The sequence below is a fragment of the Lissotriton vulgaris genome, chromosome 1_1, assembly GCF_964263255.1.
Source record: "Lissotriton vulgaris chromosome 1_1, aLisVul1.2, whole genome shotgun sequence".
Lineage (NCBI taxonomy): Eukaryota > Metazoa > Chordata > Amphibia > Caudata > Salamandridae > Lissotriton > Lissotriton vulgaris.
In genome coordinates, this window is record NC_141685.1 from 1893703668 (window position 1) to 1893727143 (window position 23476).

Consider the following 23476-nt stretch of genomic DNA (forward strand, 5'->3'; position numbering starts at 1 on the left):
AATATTTGTTGGACGTTGATTAAAGGAGTAATGCAAATTCCAGATTACGAAATAAAGGGGCAATTCACTAAGATTTTTCACTAAGTCAAAAATTCATGCATTTACACCTAAAATTTGCATTGATTTCAGACTATTGCAAATGGCAATGCCTCTGTGTATCTTTAAAGCGACGCAATTATTCTGAAGGACAGACAAACCGCAGAAGCAAGTAATGGAGATGTATATTTAGTGAATTCTTTTTCCTTTTATCACCACTTAGAAAATATTTTTTCAGTTGGAGAAACCTACTGACCAAGAAATGTGAACTCATGTTCCCACCCGCAAGGCACACTCCTAACTTTTCAAAGAGTAGTGTAGATATGTTTCCTCTCTGAAAACGGTTCTATAAAATGTTTCTGGATACTTGCAATGTTCCAATTCAAGTTCAGATTACTAGTTGGAGAGAGCCACATTTCCATCCACCCAATTACATTTGGCCTTGTGTTTCCACCTCTGAATTTTCAATCTACTTCAATACCAGACACAATTTTAATTGCCAAAAATGTATCCAGTAAAATCAATGCAGACTGGGTGGTGAGCACATGGACAGCTTGCCCCTTGGCTAACCTACCTCCTAGGGGAAACATGGCACAGTCTTCCACCAGGGCAGTCTGCCCTTGTCCTCAAAAACCTCGCATCCTCCTACCACTCCCTGCTTTGCATAGACCCATCACTTCCATGTACAACCTGCTCAGAGATGATGGCAAATGGGAACATTTATCTGCACAAACTTTGAAATTATATGTCCCGAAAAACTGGGTCTGCATAGTTACTCCCCGTTCTGTGGGTTATAAAATCATAATTGTATAGGCTTGGTGGTTTGTTTTTGAATGATACGAATATTTAAGGGTTAATAGTTTTCACCCTGCCAGTAACATCCAACGCTTAAATGGGATATGAATGTGTGTGTGCCATGCATGAAATATAGGTTCTCACAATCACCTCTCTATACACCCTTTTCCCAATCCTGGACCCAAATCTACAGTTACAAATAGCTACCAACTTGTCGCTTTTCCCACTTTTCCCGTCTTAAGTGGAATTTGTGGGCAGTAACTCCTGATTGAATCAGAATTTGGCATTTCCACCTCCAAATTCAACTTCTGTATGCCTAAAATCAGTCATTTATTGAGCATTTTGCTACATTTGTAAAACGTGGGCCCTTCCTTTGAAATGCATCTGCTTAACCACTCCCATATTCAAACTGAACATCAGGTCATTTGAAGGGTCCACCTTTTCACTTCCGCATGTGGAGCAAAACATTTGCATTTTGGCCTAGGTCAGACTGCACTTGCAGAAATCTTCTTGTTTTTTTTTCTTTTTTACGCTTCTTAGTCTGCAGTCTGATAGTAGCCTGGCTGTAGTTGTGCTGAGATCGACCAGAGGTGGTGAGTTTGTCTGCAAGATAAGCAGGGTTACTGGTTGTAATAGCTGTGCAACTGATTCAGCGGATCAAGAAAATGATGTGGGGCGGCAAAGGGGGGGGGGGCAATGTAGTTCCATCAGGATGTGGGTGATGTAATCATATTTCTTCAGGCCCTGAATGAGATGTGCTGCAAAATGTAGGATGTCCCTAATGGCTGCCAGTGTAGAGCCAGGGAGGCCATGGAGTAGGGCATGAGCACCATCCCAATGCAGGAGTATGAAGGATTGAACAGCAGTTCTGAAGTCGCTTTCTGGAAGAAATAGTTTGGCTTTCTTAGAAGATAGCGCTGGTCCGAGGACATCTTTGTTTCTTTTTGGAAATGTGTTCCGTGAGGTTGGTGTCCAGGGTGAATCTAAATGGCTTGGCATTAGGTAACGGATGGGGTTTGAAACCATCAAGGTTCATGTAATTGAGTCAGGTTTGTGCTGTACCTTATTTTTTGTTCTTGGAAAATAACATGACTTATGTCTTGTTTGTGGTTAGCTTTAGGTAGGCGCTGGACATCCAGGTCTGGATGATGTAAAAGCTGCACTGCAGGTAGGGCTGGCTTTACCTTTGATGATGCCTTGCGCGATTTTCTTTGTTGGTGACCCCCGCAGGACTTCCTTCTGCACTGATTTCCTCACTGCCACCCTCCATCAATGCCCATCATTTATTCCTAGCCCTCAATCACCTTCATTTAATTTCCTTTATACCGCTACTCATCACAATGTAGGGTGTCATAGCGCTTTGCATCACACACACATATTGTAGAGACAATGAATCATACAATTGTGTAAATCAATGTAGAATAAATGTTAATAAAATAATAGGGACTACAAGTTGTAGGAGCTGCATGCTATCCTTACTGTCAGGCATTATATGTTAAGAGGGCTTGGTCTCGTGAAACACAAACTCAGGATTGAAAATGTAATGCAATGATTGAGGTTGTCTATGCTAAGGAGCACTTTAAGCTACTTTGAAATAATGGAAGTTTGAGGGAAAAACTAAAACCTGTACATATGCCTTGCACATTGCTTGCAGCGCTTTTATGTCAATTCATGGCTCACTGTGCCATTTTAAAAAGATTGTAATTTATGGACTACAAATTGCAAAATGATCTCGGTACTAAAGCAGTAACCCACTGAGCTATCTAAATAAAATACAAATACAAACGCGTAAAATGAATAGATAAAATTGCAAATCCATATACACAATGTGAAAGTGAACATAATATGACGGCAGCCTCTCACTGGTGTCTCTAGAGTTAAACTAGATGGGGACATATGGCACAGGTATAAGGATTCCTAGCAATGCATTCCGTATATTCTGTGACATGAAAAATATAATACAAGAGCACAGAATTTCCAATTTATATTTGTCACTCAGCACTGCGGTGTAAAATTGTGCAAGCTGTGGCACTGCCCTGTGCCTGCTGACTCTAGGTCAGTGATTCTCAGCCACTAATGCTTTTCTATGCCTACGCACTGTGAAATGCAGCCCATGTAGAGATGATTGGGCATATATAAGCATTGATGATTTCGCTACAATGTGCGCAAATTGCAGTACGAACAAGCAGCATTATTACCTGCCTCAGCACCATCCACCCTGGGTCAGCTTGCAGAGAGGATAGCGCCTCAAAGTGGACAATTTTACAGCTCACCTTCTGAGTGACAAATTTACCTTGGAAATTGTGTTCTCCTGTTCTTCTTTAAACACCCCCACACAGTCTGATATTAGGTGCTCTTCCTCGGTAATAAAACCATCTCCGTTATCTTATTCCTTCCTCACCCCAGACAGTTGTTACCTCTCGGTGTACTGATGTTACCAATTTTGCTCTCTACTGAAGAGGGCCTCCTCTTGCCACCTGCCACGCTGCCGAACCCGGAGCTTAAATTGCCATGTGTGGCTCCCCTGGGGCTTAACAACTAAAGGAGGTAAAAGTGATTTAAGAGGGTGAGATGGTCAATCCTGAGACAGGCAAGCAATCAGAGCCACATGGATCATAGGCCTTGCTGCCTGCCGTCAGCACCCGCCCACCTGGTGCCCTGTGCCCCACAGGACTAACTACATTGCTTCAATCCAGAAAATAAAAGTGCAGCCTGAAGCAGTCAGAATCCTTGTCTTTATTGCACCCTCCCGAGCTTACGCAAGGTGCGGTGGCACAGGTTGCACAGGTTGCATCTCCTTCCTCGACGGAAGAACACAGAGGGTCCGCCTACCACCGTACAAGTCAGAGGCCTCCGAAGTCATCTGCGGCGTCCCCCAAGGATCATCTCTGAGCCCCACCCTCTTCAACGTCTACATGAGCCCCCTCGCGGCCATCGTACGCAAACACAACCTCAGCATAATCTCCTACGCCGACGACACCCAGCTGATCCTCTCCCTGACCAACGACCCCGCCGCCGCCAGAGCCAACCTGCACGAAGGGATGAAAGAGGTAGCCGAGTGGATGACGACCAGCCGCCTGAAACTGAACTCGGACAAGACGGAGGTCCTCATCCTGGGCTCCTCACCCTCCGCCTGGGACGACTCCTGGTGGCCTCCCGCCCTGGGCACCGCACCCAAACCGACAGATAATGCACGCAACCTGGGCTTCATCCTGGACTCCTCCCTCTCCATGACCAGGCAAGTCAACAACGTCTCCTCGGCGTGCTTCAACATCCTACGCATGCTGCGGAAGATCTTCTGGTGGATCCCCACCGAGACCAGGAAGACCGTCACCCAGGCCCTCGTCACCAGCCGACTGGACTACGGCAACGCCCTCTACGCCGGTACCACCGCCAAGCTCCAGAAGAGACTCCAGCGGATCCAGAACGCCTCAGCCAGACTCATCCTCGACATCCCACGGACCAGCCACATCTCCGGACATCTGAGAGACCTTCACTGGCTCCCCGTCAACAAGAGAATCACCTTCCGCCTCCTCACCCACGCACACAAAGCCCTACACGACCAAGGCCCAAGCTACCTCAACAGCCGAGTCAACTTCTACGCTCCCAAACGCCACCTCCGATCAGCCAACCACGCCCTCGCCGCCGTCCCCCGCATCCGAAGAGCGACTACAGGAGGAAGGTCCTTCTCCTACCTGGCCGCCAAGACCTGGAACTCCCTCCCGACCGACCTGCGCCTGACCCAAGATCACCTCTCCTTCAGGAAGAAGCTGAAGACCTGGCTGTTCGAGCAGTAGCGGCACCCCCCCTCCCCCCCCCCCAGCGCCTTGAGACCCTACGGGTATGTAGCGCGCTTTATAAGTGTCACTGATTGATTGATTGATTGATTAAAGACGGCAATGGGTGCAGGCGCTGGATTTCTGAAGCAGAGGAGACTTTCAAGTAGAGTTGTGTATCATCTTGTAAGAAAGTGAGGTTTCTGGTTAGCACAGTATACACTTTGTCGAAGCAGGAGCCACAATCCTAGTCAGGGTAAGTAAGATACACACCCTAAATAAACCTGTGGTCATCCTCTGCTAATATTTATGCAAACTTTAATTACAGTACGGCAGTAAAAACATCACAAAAAGACCCCACACCAGTTTAGAAAAATAGAGAACATCTATTTGGGTAAACAAGACCAAAACAACAAACATCGAACAAGTAGAACTTGAGATTTACAATTATAATGATTAAATGCAAAAACAGTGCTTGGAAGTAACTAGCGGTCAGAAGGTTACTTCAGTTCGCCAGGGACCAGTACAATCCAAAGTGCAGGCAGACTGGCTACAGAACACATGCAGGGTCAGCTGAAAAAGTACTGTGTATGGAGCAAAGCGCTGACGTCGAGAACACAATGCGTTGGTCTTTTCACGCAATCAGATCATTGCATCCGAGTCGAGCCTCGCAGGCTGTGTCGAAGGATCAGTGCTGCGTCTTCGTTGAGCCTTAAAGATGGTGTTGAAGGATCCGCACGGTGTCATCATCAAACCTCACAGTCAGGACCTGCGTTGTCATCGAATCGGCACTGTGTAGGCGTCAGAGGACAGAGGGATCCAACTTGGCTCAGAGAGGAGTAGAACTGGCAAGAGCCCCTGCAGTAGTGGGACATTGCCAATGTTCTAACTCCCTAAGCAAGGAAGTCCATCAAGGTATTGATTAGTCCACCCTGGCTTTAGGCTGGAGAGGGATTGAGTTGGATCTGGCCCCTTCTCCAGGGTCACCCCAACTATTTTTACATTCTCCACCTCTTTTTGCTGAATTCGTTGTTTGTTATTTTAGGATTCTAGGCACTTTGTCACTGCTAACCAGTGCAAAAGTGCCCATGCTCTGTACTTTCAACATGGAAACATTGGCTTAACCACAATTGGCATATTTAATTTACTTGTATGTCCCTAGCAAAGTGCACTATGTGTGCCCAGGGGTTGTAGATTAAATGCTACTTGTGGGCCTGCAGCAATGATTGTGCTACTCTGCTGTGTTGGTCTACTGCCTGCTGCTCCTTGCCTTGGAGTGAGAGGGACTGGACCTGCTCTTTACATCCTTGAATCCAAGTTTCTCCAGGGGATTGCTGGCTTTCCTCCTGTTTTCGGAAGTCTCAGGAGCACAAACGACTTCTTACAACACTCCTAGTGCTGCTGTACTCTACCATTTGCAAGTTCTACCATTGCCTGAGGTGCCCCCGCTAGTCCTGGGCCTCAGAAGTGGGTTCTTCAGCTGTTTTCTTAAAAGATGGAAGTAGTGACCCCTTGCCGCCATTCAGGACTGATGCAACACATCTGCATATTTGTGAATCTTGAAGCTGTTATCTGTGAGTAGAGCTCCAAACAGCTCCATGTATAGGTTGAAAAAGTCAGAAAACAGTATGGAGCCATGGGGGACACCAGAGGTAGGAAAAGCCCTGTGAACAAACTGGTGTAGTGTGGGATGGTCGGAAGAGAACCAGTGAAGGGCATTGTTTGTGAATTCCATACAAGATTTCAGGGTGTGTATGATAGTGGGATGCTCAACTGTGTCAAAGGCAGCTGAGAGGTCCAGCAATATCCGGAGGCAGGGGTCATCTTCATCTGTGGTCAAGAGGGCATTGTCTACGAAGTGTAAGGTTGCGGATCTAATGACAGACTGTGGTTATGTACTACCTGGCAACACTGAACGCCAATTTTGGGTCTCCATAAAAAGGGTCAGTTGGTCATGCTGTATATTGACAGTCCCCAAAATGCTAACACCTGTCCACCTACGGGCAAAACAATGTGGTAGACCTGGGAACAGATTCATAAGTTATTGAGAATGAATGAACAGTTGAATCGGGATGCGCAACTGCGGTCCAATTTGGGCATTTTGGGTTGGACGGTAAATGGCCGATATGGGGCCGGGCCAGACTTTGGACAAGAGGTGATCTCTGTGGTGATGATGGGTTCCCCATATCCTTTGAGGTTCCAACAATGGCAATACTACCAACTGGGACACTGCCTGAAATGTACTCTCAGGTTCGTCCATAGACTGCTTCCTGGCATACCCATTCAGAAATACCTGTCTGGGATATTTAACATGCCTCTGATCCTCATTGATGCGCTATACTCAGCTACAGTGCATTGAGAGACTAAATTATTCTGACAGACTGCACTGGCAATGTGGTGCACAGTCAGACATTATGGTCTACCACGATCGCACCCTAGGAGAGGCCAGATAAACATTCATGTACCTTAAGGTCTTCTATAAATGGAATAGTTCCCTGTGCAAATTCTACCAAGCTAGATTGGCATCAGACGACCTTTGCTGGTGCCCCGCACCCCAAAAATGTGACATCTTACACATTCTTTGGTCATGCTCTCACCTACATACATACTTGAGAGATATTTGACATAACTTACATTACACTGGCTTCTGCCATTTTGTGGAATCGCACAAATTGGCTATCTTGCACATTATGTCAGATGCTGAGGATGCCCCATTTCATTGGAGGAGGTGGATGACGACAGCCTTAATGGTGGTTAATATATGTATTCTCTGACACTGGATATTATCCATTACACCTTTGCACATTGAATGGACTGCTGAGCTCCTTAGGCTAACCACCTACGAAAGGCATATTTACAACCTTCAGGATTGCCTTACCTTAAATGAGCAGATTGGGGGCCCCATTCTTCATCTCACGACCCTCTGGACACAAACTCAAAAACGTGGTCTGGGACCTTTTAATGGTGCCTCACTGGAACACTAGCTAGGGGCTCCCTCCATCAAATAAGGTGATAGTACAAGCTAACAGCTGCCTTATGCCCCTCCCGGATACCCTATTTGATGGCATTGCTATATTCAGCTACTTTGGGGTAGGCATCATTGAACAGAGTCCCCATCTCTAGATGTTTTGATCACAATGCGCTGGGCTATACTACTATGCCGGGGTGACCAAATTAGGAGAGGACTTAAGTTACATTTATTTTAATTTCATTTTGTCCATTTAATTTCAGAATGTCCTTTTAAGAAAATTGGTATAGACGTATGATGTTGGGAGCAGATGATTTACTGCTTACTGGTTATTCTTTACAGCCTGCAGTTATACTCTGGTGTTTTGTTTCACAGCAAATTATATTATGTACATTGAGATGTTTTCCTGCCTGCTCTAGCTAGTTTTTTTCTGCACTGGAAAAAAATAAAAAAAGTTTTAAAAAATAATGACAAACGGGTTGTCGTTCAGGAGGTAGTTAGCATTGATGTGGTCCTGGAGTTGAGCACAAACTTCTTTTTCAATTATCTTGCTGATAAATGGTAGGTAATTGATGAGCCAGTAATTGGTAAGGTCATAAGGGTGTATTGTAGGTTTCTTTTGGAGTGGGAGGATTTGGCCTGTCTTGAAAGGTTCTGCGAAGATGCCTTGAGTACGGGAGGCATTGACAATGATAAGTAGGAGTAAGAGAGCATCTTGAGAGAGAGAGAGTAGATGAAGAATGATGGTAAGAAATCATCTTCATGAGAAGTGCCTTCCAGGGAATTGAGTATGTCAGTGAGATCTGGGAGAAGTAGGGTTCAGAAGGCTAACTATTGTGGGATTCTACGGGAAGGGGTGGATATAAGAATTGAAGTAGGCTGGTGTCTATGTGTTGCTGTATCTTCTGACTTTTTTCACAGAAGGATGGGTAGATGGCATTGCACTATTCTGTGGAGTGAGTAATAGATGAGTCCGGCACGGGGTTGATTCAGTGCTTGATTGTCTTGAACAGCATTCTGCTTCTGTTGGTGGCTTCATTGATAGCGTTGGTATACTACTTTGCTCTGGCTGATTTAATGCGCTGTCTGCGTGTTGAGCTGAGGGCTTTCAGTGTTGAATGGTCCTCGGAAGTGATGGAATTTCCACACATAGCTCCAATATGGTTCAACATACACCAATATTTTGAGCATTAAAACCATAGTTGAAAATATGAGACACCATAATAGGTCTCAATTTTAAAAGGTGAAGCTACTGTGGCAATGCTTTTTTAAGATGCATGAACATGTATGACCATCATTCACAAAGATTTGATAAGAAATTGGAAATCTACACATCATGCATTTACTCCTATCATTTGCGTAGATTTCAAATGAAAGCATATGGCAGTGCCTCAGCATACCTCTTAAACTACACACCTATTCTCAAGGACGGACAATTCACAGGAATAAATATTAAAGAAATGCATTAAATGTGATGTGTCACATTTTTTTCCTCCACCTGGAAAATATTTTTCTCAATTGGAAACACCCTCCTAACTTTTTAAGGCATAGTTGAGATGTTTTTCCTTTGTGGGATTAGTCCAATTAAATATTTGTGGATAACTGCAAAACTTCTATTTAGGCACCAATTCAAAATTGAAAGTAGCAGTATTCCGGGTGGATTCGGCTTTGGCTGATTACAACTGTCCCAGTGCTCATTCATCCAGATTTTACGGTTACTCAAACACTGGGCCCAAGATATCAGCCAGAAAAGTCTACCTGTAAATGATATGCTGATTGGACATGGGCTGAAGGTGCCAATGCAGCCCAGTCTCTGTCTGACCCCTTCATACTCAAGAGGGCGACACAAAATGCTCACACCTCCCTGCCCACAGCCTGCCCTTTCCTGTCCCTTATCCCTCTCTCAGCATCCACCACCCTGTATATTCCAGCTTGCATTTACTATCTTTTCAGAGCAGGTGGCACATGGAAGCCTTAATCCTCAAAGTCGTGAGGATTCTATGTATAATTGATCCTGAAAAATAGGTCCACATGTTCAGTACCCTACCAAGGTATTACTTGTAAATTTTTATGTTATTTTATTTTTGCAATTTTATATAGAGCAGGCCTGGCAAGAGGCATCAGAGTGCTTTACAACAGTAATGTTGTCTCACTTTGTGAATCTTAAACATACTCAGTTGAAAGGGTGCTAGTCTCCATTCTTTCTCAAGTTTACGGATAAGCTTTCTTTCTTCGCAAAGTTCATTTGTCAACTAAGGACTAAGGATTTTGGGCTGCTAATTTGCACTTCATGGGTGCACATTTGTAGATAAGTGATTCCATGCAGGAGTTGTACTTGTCGGTGGCCTCATTAATATCAAGGTGATGTGTAATCGAAATTAAGGTAGGAAGGGTCATGAAGGCCATGGCTCTGTGTCAATGCTGAACTATATTTTCTCTTTCTTGGGTTGGCTGGATGTTTTGCTATATGAGCCGAATAGGGAGAACGGGATCAGCATGTGGTCAGACAAGTCAATTGAAAATAGGGCAATATGACAGTAGTGTGGGGGGTTGGAGATTATCAGCAGTGGCGTCACTAGGGGGGTGCGGGGGGTGCGGTCCGCACCGGGTGACACCCTCACATGGGGGTGACACCATCTGGTTATGGTTACGCTGTGCAGGGGCGTAACAAACTCCCCTGCAGCCCCCCAGTCTTCAGCACTTGAAGGGGGCCCCCTTTGAGAAATTAATCCTTCCTGCCTGCGCTGGGCTTGGAGGACTCGTTCTGATTGTCAGGTACCAGCCACGGATCTATTGTGTATTTTCCTGCTGCTCCCTCTGTCAGACTATCAGCCCCGTCAGCCTGCCTGGAACAAACATAGTTGCGAATCTTCGGCGCGGGCGGGGCTGCTCAGAAAGTCATTGAAAGAGGCTGTGCTTCCTGCTCTGTCTGGTCTCGTATTTCCGTGGAGCAGAAAGCCATTGAGCGCGAAACAAGGAATTACGAGGTTAAGTGTGCCTGCTGTTCACACTTAAAATATTCAGATACAGTTCGTGGCGCTGCCGCCTGCCCTTCCAGCGTTATACCCACCTGGAGGAGAACTGAATGCGACTCTGCACCCACTAGAAAAAAACATTGAAATGCTCTACTGCTGCAGTCCTGCCCAGGATGGTCATAAAACTTCCAAAACTGGGGACGTCGCTGCTCAAGGGAAAGGAGCAGATAAACTGTAAGCATGAGGATTATTAGGCAACAACTCCGATCTTTCTTTGTTACTTAATGATGTGCATTTTAGTCATTGCATGCCAGGTTATCAAATCCGTGGCTTATTTTGGGAGCAGAGCAGAACACGAGTTAGCAGGTCACATTATCGGTCCGTTTTAGAATCCTAAGCACACAGGAAGTGCTCCAGTGACTGTGATTAGAAAGCCTGCACTTGATGGGGTCATGATAAACTTTCCACACAGCACCTGCTCGGGCCTCTACATGCCCCCCACCCCTTCACAATGGGAGGGTCCACGGCTGCGTCAGAGGCCTACACATGTTTGTTGAGTAGGCTGGGGCGCGACATGTACAGACGCTCCGCAAGGCAAGAGTTTGGCATGCACAGAATAAGGTAAGGTGAGTCCTTATTATTATAGTCTGTTCTACGTGCTGTAGCTGCTTGATGGCTGGCACTGCACCACCTGTATTTCTGCAACCACTACCTTAAATTGAGAATATCACCCTGAGAAGTTGCTGTTGGGAGCTGGATAGCAAGCCTCCAGCCTAAGGATGAGTTTGCAGGAATAGCAAAATGCAAAGTAAAGGACAAAGTATTGGTAACAAAACCATGCATGTCTTTAGTTTTTCCTGTTCAAACCATCAAATATAAACCATGCAGTTGCAGATATGAGTGTCTAAGCGCATTAAATCAAATAGCAAATCAGGAATAGACTAATGTAACTATAGGGCTGTTTTTGAAAGGTCTATTGGTTGAGAGGGGAGATGGTGCAGGCAGAGGTGAGATGGTGCAGGCTGAGGGGGAGATGGTGCAGGCAGAGGGGAGATGGTGCAGGCGGAGGGGAGATGGTGCAGGTTGAGGGGGAGATGGTGCAGGCAGAGTGGGAGATGGTGCAGGCAGAGGGGAAATGGTGTAGGCAGAGGGGAGATGGTGCAGGTTGAGGGGGAGAAGGTGCAGGCAGAGGTGAGATGGTGCAGGCTGAGGGGGAGATGGTGCAGGCAGAGGTAGAGATGGTTCAGGCGGAGGGGAGATGGTGTGGACAAAGGGAGAGATGGTGCAGGCAGAGGGGAGATCTTGCAGGCAGAGGGTGAGATGGTGCAGGCAGAGGATGAGATGGTGCAGGCGGAGGGTGAGATGGTGCAGGCGAGGGGAGATGGTGCAGGCAGAGGGGAGATGGTGCAGGCAGAGGGTGAGATGGTGCAGGCGAGGGGAGATGGTGCAGACAAAGGGAGAGATGGTGCAGGCAGAGGGGAGATGGTGCGGACAAAGGGATCGATGGTGCAGGCAGAGGGTGAGATGGTGCAGGCAGAGGGTGGGATGGTGGATGCAGAGGGAGAGATGGTGCAGGCAGAGGTAGAGATGGTGCAGGCGGAGGGGAGCTGGTGTGGACAAAGGGAGAGATGGTGCAGGCAGAGGGGAGATGGTGCAGGCAGCGGGTGAGATGGTGCAGGCAGAGGGTGAGATGGTGCAGGCAGAGGGTGAGATGGTGCAGGCGGAGGGTGAGATGGTGCAGGCGGAGGGGAGATGGTGCGGACAAAGGGAGAGATGGTGCAGGCAGAGGGTGAGATGGTGCATGCGAGGGGAGATGGTGCAGGCAGAGGGGAAATGGTGCAGGCAGAGGGGAAATGGTGCAGGCAGAGGGTGAGATGGTGCAGGCGAGGGGAGATGGTGCGGACAAAGGGAGAGATGGTGCAGGCAGAGGGTGAGATGGTGCAGACGAGGGAGATGGTGCAGGCAGAGGGGAAATGGTGCAGGCAGAGGGGAGATGGTGCAGGCAGAGGGGAGATGGTGCAGACAAAGGGAGAGATGGTGCAGGCAGAGGGGAGATGGTGCGGACAGAGGGTGAGATGGTGCAGGCAGAGGGTGAAATGGTGCAGGCAGAGGGTGAGATGGTGCAGGCAGAGGGTGAGATGGTGCAGGCAGAGGGTGAGATGGTGCAGGCAGAGGTTGAGATGGTGCTGCCAGAGGTTGAGATGGTCCATCCGGTAAGTTGTGAGGGGGTGACACCATGAGTTACCCGCACCGGGTGACACCAGCCCTAGTGACGCCACTGATTATCAGATCTAGAATGACGCCTTTGTGGTATGTGGATTTATGGCAGTGTTGTTGATCAATGTCTTTTTGTGAACGAGGTAAAAGTGTCCACGTAGCTGTTACCCTCGTCTACTCAGTGGATGTTTCAGTCTCCAAGGAATATTGGGTTGTCAGAGTTGATAAGTTGAGAGGTAAAGAGACTCATGCATTCCTCAAGGAAGGTGTTGTTTTGAGCCAGTGGATTGCATAGTACTGGCAGGATATAACAGTACATTTCACCTAGTAATCAGGGCTTAAGAGAAAGACAGAGAGTGAGTGCGTGCATGTGTGTGTGAATGTGTAGTGTCTGTGCATAGGTGTGTTCTGCACTTAGTGCAGATGCTCACAGTACACTCCTTTCCCCAGCACCTGTCATAAACATACACATTTGAACATAAAATATTCTTGCAGACTTTCCCTGTCTCAAATACAATTTGTGGTCCGAAATTCCTGATGTTTGTGAATAATTTGTGATTTCGGATTCCAAATGTAACTTTTAGCAGGATAAGCGAGACACAAATGTTAAGTGAATGGGTCATTTATTGAGTATTTTGCTATGCCTGTGTGAAGTGTGCTTTTGGTTTTATATTTTTATCGGCAATGAAACGTGTGTATCACATAGTTGATGTCTTTGCAAGGGTGGCTTGCGTAAATAAGAGTAGCTTGATGGCCGAGTATGTCTACAGGGAAAGCGTTTTCGGTGGATTAAAAGGGCCACAGATGTGTTTCGATGTGCTCTATTAGTGCGCAATAGGGTCCAGAATAGATGAGCTAGGAGAGTTACCCCGTGATGTGTGTAAGGCCAGAGATGTGCTCCAATTGTGAGGCACAGAACTTAGTGGTTCAGGTATCCGCGCCTCAGTCACAACAAGATGTATCGGGAAAGATCATGAATCTATAAACTTCATTGGTACATTATGGTTACTTTTTGATAGGCGCGCAGGTTAAATCGAATATGCTTTTCCTTGTTGTGAAATTCGAAAAAATACAGGCTCGTAAATAGATTGCATAAGGACAGCAAATGTATTGTAATTATTAAAATTAGGTATAATATATTATTTATATTCAGGTATTTTTATTTGATTTTGTTATAGGCTACTCAAACCCAAGATGATATTTCATGTCGTTCTTCTATATTATGTAAAGTACGGCTAAATAAACTAACTGAAAGAAATACAGTTTATTAATGAGCATAACCAATTTACTTGATGAGGCACAAGTGCCTGGCATTTTGGCTATGCTCCATTTCCCCTTAAGACCCTGAGACACAAATAAAGCTTCTTTATTTCTCTGAACAAGTGGCTTGATGTGTGACTAAGGAGTCTGAAAGTCATTGTCTAACCTTCAACTTTTGCAACGCATGATAGCGAAAGTAATCTTTCTGACAGCAGATTAAAAATAATAAACTTTGTTAGCAAGAACCTAAAACTTAACCCTTGATAGTCCAATAATAATCTGCGAAAAAGGACTCAATTAGTAATTTGCAAGCTTTTCAAAGTCGGTATGAGTGAATACCTAATACATCTTTTTCACATAAAACAAGGATGCAATTGCATTCTTCAAAAAGTTTAATTTCCGAAACTGCAAGGTTTTGCTGGCGCAGCAATGTCATGATGCTAGCAAGCTGTGTGATCCTATTATCAGGTGTTCCTTAAAATGAAACCTTAACTACTGTCTAAGTTATGAATTGTAAAAACACACATATTTGCGCAGCGTGCACGTGTCCGCGCACACAAACACACACTCAAAGTCACACCTGTAGATTATGGAACATATTAATTTGAGGTTTGCATCACATTTGCACCATGTAAAGTGGTACAAGCCTTTAACCCTTTCAATGCTGATGACGAGCTCAGCTCGTCATCAGCCACGGGGGGCGTGTGCGGATGACGAGCTGAGCTCGTCATCTAACGCGGCTTCTACAAAAAAGCTGCGTAGCGCAAAAATAACCGCCGCAGCGATGCGGTTAAATCAGATTAATGAAGCCATGCATAGCTACAATGCACAGCTTTGAATGGCTTCAAACATCTGTTGAAAGGCAACACAGTGGAAATCGCTGTGTTCCCTTACTCTGTGGAAGGGAGGCATTTCATGAGTGTTGCAGTGGGTGTTCCAAGCAACTCCTGTGGTGTCTGACACATTCCCAGGTTTACAAAGACTTGTAAATCTGGGTATGCGCCAAAATCTTACGCTTACCCAGGTGAGAACTAACGAGGAGGAATTATTTCTCCAAATTGATTCCTCTTTCTAGGCTTGCTGCATTCTGCAGCACACATAGAAAGAGGAAAGAGTTTCTCAAGAATACTTTGTGCAGGAAGATGCCTCTCCTGGCACCTAAAGAATCCAGCATTCAACTGTAAGGCTTCCTGTGTTGGCGCTAAGCTGACAAAATAGCACCAGCCAAGGGGAAAGGACAGGAATGTGCAGCATTGGATAAATACAGCGGATTCCTGCATTTTCCCAGTGATGCAGGGCAATACAGCAAGGTGACTTGCTGCGCTGCCCTGCACCACTATTTTCATATATATGCCCCTATGTATGTAGGCGTTTTCTTGCACAAACTGATGGTATAAAACCTGTATGCCACAGAGAGCCACATATATGGAGACTATTTCTCAGGCTCCTGTGCAATATGGGTTTTGACATCATAATGAGACCTTGCACCTTGAATTGCTTTACAATTCCTCAGTGTTTAATCCACAATCTGTTCATGAAAGTTTAACAAAACTCCAACATTCTAATTTCAATTAATGCCCATTGTTTTTTTAACACAAAATGTGTTGCATTTTGTTTGGTTTGAACCTTTTAATTAACATTGAGTGCTTCAAGCTGTAGTTAACAGTGAAGATTATAAATACAATGAACATTTTGGCTCGTGGGTGATCAAGATCAGCTGACCAACAAAATTATGGAAATAGCATATAAAAAACACATAATAGTATCTTTCATAATCAGACTCAGGCGTTCATATCAACTGGGATCAATATGAATCTATGTTGTTGTGTAAAGAATTAACAACTTGAGTATTGAACTGGGGAAGGGGCCCATAGACCATGTAGAGCCATAAGGGTTGCTAATAATATCACTGTGGGGAGAAATCAGTGCCCATTGTTAGCTACATCTTGAGCGTAAACAATCTATACCTTTTACAGCCAGAATACATTTTGAGGCGTCCAAAGAAGTGCCTGGTAGTCTCTGGAGGCAAGGCACCAGCCACACACCAGTCACAGAGCCAGCCCTGATGGCAACCATCTTCCCCACTGCATTGACTGTTTGACTGTCCTTCCCCACACTGCCTTAGCAATGGCACTTGTCTGTTGGACTGGGTCACCACATCCATGTGGTGTCTACTCTTGCATCTCATCTAACATGACTGTCAAATCACTGCCCATTCACCACCTTCTTGTAAATATTCCCGCACCCCTCACATGTCCACTTTGCAAATAAAAAACCTGACGCACCAGATCTTGTGCTGTATCGTTTTTAGTGCAATATTTACAGTTTTGAAAATGTCCATGATGTGTCCAAATGATGTACAGTCTATCAGGCATGATTATTCTGAAGCACCTAGGGAGACACAACAGAACAACAGCCACTTGTGTCATTGTGGCATCACAGACATAACACTACACAAAACATACACATGAGACTCCAGGCATACAAGACTATGTGCAGCAGATGTTAACAAATAGAGTCCAGCATACGCCCACATATGGAACGTCAATGCCACCTTTCCTACACACAGGTGACTCAACATGTGCCTGTCTGTACCATCTGCAGATAGCCCTGCACAACAACAAAAACCACAACAGACAATGTACAAGTTGTACATCTTTATACACCTTCAAGTGAAGGAGCGGTTGATGAGCTGTTGACGAATGTCAACTCCTTCCTCCTCCCCACTGTCCTCATCACTTGACTCATGGCCCTGAACAGGTGGGGGTCTTTGGTCCTCATCATCGTCCAGGAGCAGGGGGATACCCTTGTGAATGGCAAGGTTGTACAGAATACAGCATGCCACTACGATCTTGCAGACCTTCCCAGGCAAGTATGCCAGTGCTCCTCCTGTCCTGTCAAGGCAGCGGAATCTTGACTTGAGAAGGCCAAAAGTCTGCTCAATGACACGTCGGGTCCTGCCATGGGCCTCATTGTACCTGATGTCCGTCGGGGTCCTGGAATTCCGTAGTGGGCTTAGCAGCCATGGCCGACTGGGATATGCAGAGTCACCTAGGACAGACAAACACACATTGCAATGTTGCAAAGGCAGAGGGCAGCAGGTCACACACACAGCACACCATACCACTAGGCATACTCATCCACAATCCAAGCACGCTCGGGTACCAGATTTGCCATCATCCGGGGCACAATGCTGTTCCTCAGGATGTAAGAATTATGGACAGAGCCGGGGAATCTTGCACACACATGTGATATGGTCATGTCCGCAAGGCACACCACCTGTACATTAATCGAAGGATAATGTTTTCAATTTCTGAAAATGTGCTCACTCGCCTGTGGTGGCACCAGACCTACATGGGTGCAATTGATGGCACCAACATGTGGGATGTGCCCAAGCAGATAGAAGTCACCCTTCACACCAGCCAATTCTGCTCCCCTGGGGAAATGTATATTTCTATCCTAAAATAACATCATGGCTGCAAGTACATCCCTCAGCATCAGGCTGAACATGGGTTGCAACATCCCTGCAGCGCTGGCCATAGTCTCCTGGAAGGAACCAGTTGCAAAAAAGTGGAGGGCTGCCATCTCTTTGTATGTGGGTGTGAATGCTGTGGGGTAGTGGCGACGAGGCTGCAGGTGGGGCTCCAACAGATCACAAAGGGTCTTCAGTGTCGGTCTGTCGAGGCGAAACTTGTGAATGATCGCCACACCCTCCATGTCCTCCAGCACTGTCAGGTGACGTATGAGATTAGGCCTCCTCCTAGTGGAGATGTAAATGGACAAATGTCAGTGACAGCCATCCTGAGATGGACACTTCACATACATGTAAGGATGTGACGGTAAAGCAAAGACTGCCATGAGATATGCGTGGCACACCGTGTCACATGGGTGGACATATAAGACACACCGAGGGCACACCTATCCATTAGCAATACACAAGTGCTACAAACAACACATTGGCCTATGTGAATGCACACATACAGAAACACACATTACACATTAGTACGCCTTGGACCCTACCATCCAACAACGTGTGTAAAATGATCATGACTGTCTCATTCCCATCTGCTGTACCTGTCACACATCAGTACATCTATGTAACTTGGAACACATCCAAAACACAATGATCACAGTAGCTGATAAAATGTCCCTAGTGTGCATGAGCTGAAATGAAAGCTAAAGTAAGTGACAACACCATACAGTGGGACAAGCATTGCCAAGGCCAGCACTGACACACAACACATTGATTCCTAACACATTATTCACACCAGCTTAACACTGTGTAGCATCAGCAACCATCAAATGCCTAAGTGACATGTGAGGGACCACAGACCAATGTGCCTCACACATAACGTGCGTCCACCTGTGTATCACATGTGATAATGCCATTGTATGCCCTATAATGTGCCCTTAACCAGGTTGCTGCTGTCTACTAATGCAATGTTCACGATGGAAATTGCCATTGCATATGCCTCAAATCGCGGTAGCTACAGCCTGGCCCTGGCGGTGAGACATCAGCACCGCCCCTTTCACAAGTGCGGTAGCCATTGGCATATGAAGCTGTGTGATCCTATTATCAGGTGTTCCTTAAAATGAAACCTTAACTACTGTCTAAGTTATGAATTGTAAAAACACACATATTTGCGCAGCGTGCACGTGTCCGCGCACACAAACACACACTCAAAGTCACACCTGTAGATTATGGAACATATTAATTTGAGGTTTGCATCACATTTGCACCATGTAAAGTGGAACAAGCCTTTAACCCTTTCAATGCTGATGACGAGCTCAGCTCGTCATCAGCCACGGGGGGCGTGTGCGGATGACGAGCTGAGCTCGTCATCTAACGCGGCTTCTACAAAAAAGCTGCGAAGCGCAAAAATAACCGCCGCAGCGATGCGGTTAAATCAGATTAATGAAGCCATGCATAGCTACAATGCACAGCTTTGAATGGCTTCAAACATCTGTTGAAAGGCAACACAGTGGAAATCGCTGTGTTCCCTTACTCTGTGGAAGGGAGGCATTTCATGAGTGTTGCAGTGGGTGTTCCAAGCAACTCCTGTGGTGTCTGACACATTCCCAGGTTTACAAAGACTTGTAAATCTGGGTATGCGCCACATGGGTGGACATATAAGACACACCGAGGGCACACCTATCCATTAGCAATACACAAGTGCTACAAACAACACATTGGCCTATGTGAATGCACACATACAGAAACACACATTACACATTAGTACGCCTTGGACCCTACCATCCAACAACGTGTGTAAAATGATCATGACTGTCTCATTCCCATCTGCTGTACCTGTCACACATCAGTACATCTATGTAACTTGGAACACATCCAAAACACAATGATCACAGTAGCTGATAAAATGTCCCTAGTGTGCATGAGCTGAAATGAAAGCTAAAGTAAGTGACAACACCATACAGTGGGACAAGCATTGCCAAGGCCAGCACTGACACACAACACATTGATTCCTAACACATTATTCACACCAGCTTAACACTGTGTAGCATCAGCAACCATCAAATGCCTAAGTGACATGTGAGGGACCACAGACCAATGTGCCTCACACATAACATGCGTCCACCTGTGTATCACATGTGATAATGCCATTGTATGCCCTATAATGTGCCCTTAACCAGGTTGCTGCTGTCTACTAATGCAATGTTCACGATGGACATTGCCATTGCATATGCCTCAAATCGCGGTAGCTACAGCCTGGCCCTGGCGGTGAGACATCAGCACCGCCCCTTTCACAAGTGCGGTAGCCATTGGCATATGGACATGTGTAGATGGCGGTAGGCATGCTCCGCCACCCAAATTGTGGTAGCTACCGCCTGGCCCTGGCGTTGCGACATCAGCACCACCCCTTTCACAAGTGCGGTAGCCATTGGCATATGGACATGTGTAGATGGCGGTAGGCATGCTCCGCCACCCAAATTGTGGTAGCTACCGCCTGGCCCTGGCAGTGCGACACCAGCACCACCTCTTTCACAAGTGCGGTAGCCATTGGCATATGGACATGTGTAGATGGCGGTGGGCATGCTCTGCCACCCAAATTGCGGTAGCTACTGCCTGGCCCCGGTGGTGCGACACCAGCACCACCTCTTTCACAAGTGCGGTTGCCGTTGGCATATGGACATGTGTAGATGGCGGTGGACATGCTCCGCCGCCCAAATCGCAGTAACTAATGCCTGGCCTCGGCGGTGTGACACCAGCAACACCCCTTTCTCAAGTGCGGTAGCCATTGGCATATGGACATGTGTAGATGGCGGAGGGCATGCTCCACCGCCCAAATTGCGGTAGCTACCGGCTGGCCCCAGCCGTGCGACACCAGCACCATCCCTTTCACAAGTGCGTAGCCATGGGCATATGGACATGTGTAGATGGCGGTGGGCATGCTCCGCCGCCCAAATCGCGGTAGCTACCTTCTGGCCCCGGGGGTGCGACACCAGCACCACCACTTTCACAAGTGCGGTAGCCATTGACATATGGACATGTGTAGATGGAGGTGGGCATGCTCCAACGCCCAAATCGCGGTAGCTACCGCATGGCCCCGGCGGTGCATCACCGCCATGGAGCATTGCCTACAGCCAATGGGAGCGACGATCACGGTGGCATGATGCAGTTTTGAAAATCACGGTATGCGTGCTCCGCCACCGCGGAGGCGGTCATTGGATGATTTTAAATGATGCACCATCACGGTAGCGCACCCCGGGACCCTGCGGTGCATCACCGCCATGTAGCATTGCCTAGAGCCAATGGGAGCGACTATCGTGGTGGCATGATGACGTTTTGAAAATCGCAGTATGCGTGCTCCGCCACCACGGAGGCGGTCATTGGATGATTTTGAATGAGGCAGAACTACACAACCAATTGTTGCAGCTTTGCACCTTACAAACTATCCCAGGGAGCTATACATCTGTGGGAGTGAGCCTCACATTTCCACTGCTCACAGAGCCTGCTGCCTGGGACCCTCTCCTGCTGATGCCTGAAGGGCCTGCTGCCTGGGACCCTCTCCTGCTGCTGCGTTGGACCCCTCACCACTCACTTCCACCACAGGTGTTCCATGGCCACAGGGATGGCAAGAACAGAGAAGATCCGTACCAGTCCATTCACAAGCAAGGAGCTGGAGGTCCTGGTGGACAAGATGCTGGCACAGTACCAAAGGCTGTATGGTGGCCCCAATGTAGTGGTAAGTCATTGTCGAGGTAGCAGTAGGGCAGTTGGGGTGTCAGACATGTACTTGTGCTGCTGCATGATATGCCAGAGGGTGTGGGGTTGTGTCAGACGGATGCATGACGTTACGACGCCGTCTTTACACCGCACTACCATTACAACGCTGCTTTTACAACGCAAGTCGTTACCACGACTTGCGCTGTAGGGTGCTGGACTTAGGAATAGTATAATTTACAATTCCAACTCCAGCCTACGTACAGTAGGGAAGGTATTGGAATAGTAAATCTACTATTCCTTAGCCTAGAGCGCCCTCCAGCGCAAGTCATGGTAACAACTTGCGTTGTAAAAGCAGCGTTTAAATGGTAGTGCGGTGTAAAGACAGCGTCGAAATGGATGTTCCCCTGTAATACACTGACAAACAAGTTGTCTCCAGGGTGAGGGAGTGTGTATGTCCCAATGTCACTGTTTAGCTGCTTGCAGTTCTATGTGTGAGTGGTGTGTGTTACATTATCAGCCATCAAGGGCCACAGGATGTTGGACATGTAGGTGCTAGGGCAGGAATTGCTTGGGAGATTGTTTCTGTGTGCCACTGTTAGCTAAATCAGTGTGAACCCAGAGACTAGGCCCAGTGCCTGCACACAGTGCTTCAAAACACACACAGGTATAAATGTGATGTATGTAGTGTGCAGACATGCATGGGACTGGTGATGTCTGCAAGCCAATGAGGGTGCTCAGTGCAGTCATCCTGCATGTGTGTGTGATTATCTGTGACCCTTTACGCCCTCATGAATGCATTCAATCACATGGTTTTGGCCCATGCAGAGTGCCCTTGTGAGGTGTCCCCCAGTACGTGATGTTGGGAGTTTACAAATGGTCATGAGTAGGTGTCTTGCTACTATGGTGATAGATGTTGGTACATGACACTGTGTGACTGATCATTTCCCCTTGTTCTCTCCCATACCTGCAGCTCAAGGTAGACCAGCGTAAAGCCGTGTGGAGGGCCATTGCAGCAAAGGTGCGAGCCCTGGGGGTCTCCAACAGACGACGCACACACTGCCACAAGAGGTGGGACGACATCAGTCGGCTTGCAAAAACTGTGGCTGAGATGACATTGGGCATGATACCGCGCACTGGGCGTTTAGCACGGCGCAACATTACTCCCCTGATGGTCGGCATATTGGCAGTGACTCATCCTGAGCTGGATGCACGTCTGAAGGAGCATCGGCAAGAAGGCAGGGGTGAGTATTTGGGGAAGGTGACTGTGGCTGGGAGTGGATGCATGTGTACAGGGCCTGTTGCAGTGGGGGACCATGTGATGTTCGTGTGGTGGAGCTGTGCTGTGTCATGTGAGTGTCTGCTGGGATGTGTGCCAGTGTCATGCATTGTGACAAAATGCCCTTGCAAAGGTGGCCCTCCCTGATGTTCTTCCTCATTGCCAGATGTGTAAAGATCCACATGGTACTTCAGCATTGGTATAGTGTGAGGAATCTATAAGGGTGGGAACAGCAGGGTCTACTATCTGGGTGTGATTTCATGTATGCCTAATTTGCATGCACCATGACCATTGAGGCCCACACATCTGACAACAAGGTGGCCCAGAGTACCAAATGGTGCTTGGTATGGCTCACATGGCATTGTGTTCAGTCATGTCCTAATGGGGGGGTGAGTTCCCCTCCTGTTCCCTGAAGGTATGTCTGTAGTAATGAGTGTTATCCACATATCAGGCCCCTTGGTGTGGGCTGGGCAAGTTGTATGTCTGGTACACTTAATCCACAGGCAGGGTATTGTGGTGTGTCCCCTCAACATGGCTGAGTCATGGCAGAGATTCAGTGTTATAGGCACTGTAGTAGTCTATGTAGTGTGGTGCTGCTATGAGATTGCAGGGTGTGTTGGTCAGCATGTCGATTTGGGCATCTCCTGTACTGCAGTGATTGGATTGGTTTGTCCTGATAATGACACTAACACAACCCTGTCTCTCTCTCTCATGCAGAATCAACTGTGGACACGGAGGACTGGGACCTGGAAACCAGTGGTGGCGAAAGTAGCATCAAAGCTGCACTAGAGGCCAGTGAAACAGAGCTCACCAGAGCATCTGAGGGGGACCATAGTATGCAGGTGGAATCTGTGCCTGAGACACAGAGTACTACATCATCTGATGCCGGCGGTGATGCATCCATATTGTTAGGCACAGGGGATGGTCAGCATCATCATCAACCACACAGCGGCCAGTGGCCAGCCTCCCATCCACTTCCTCTGGTGC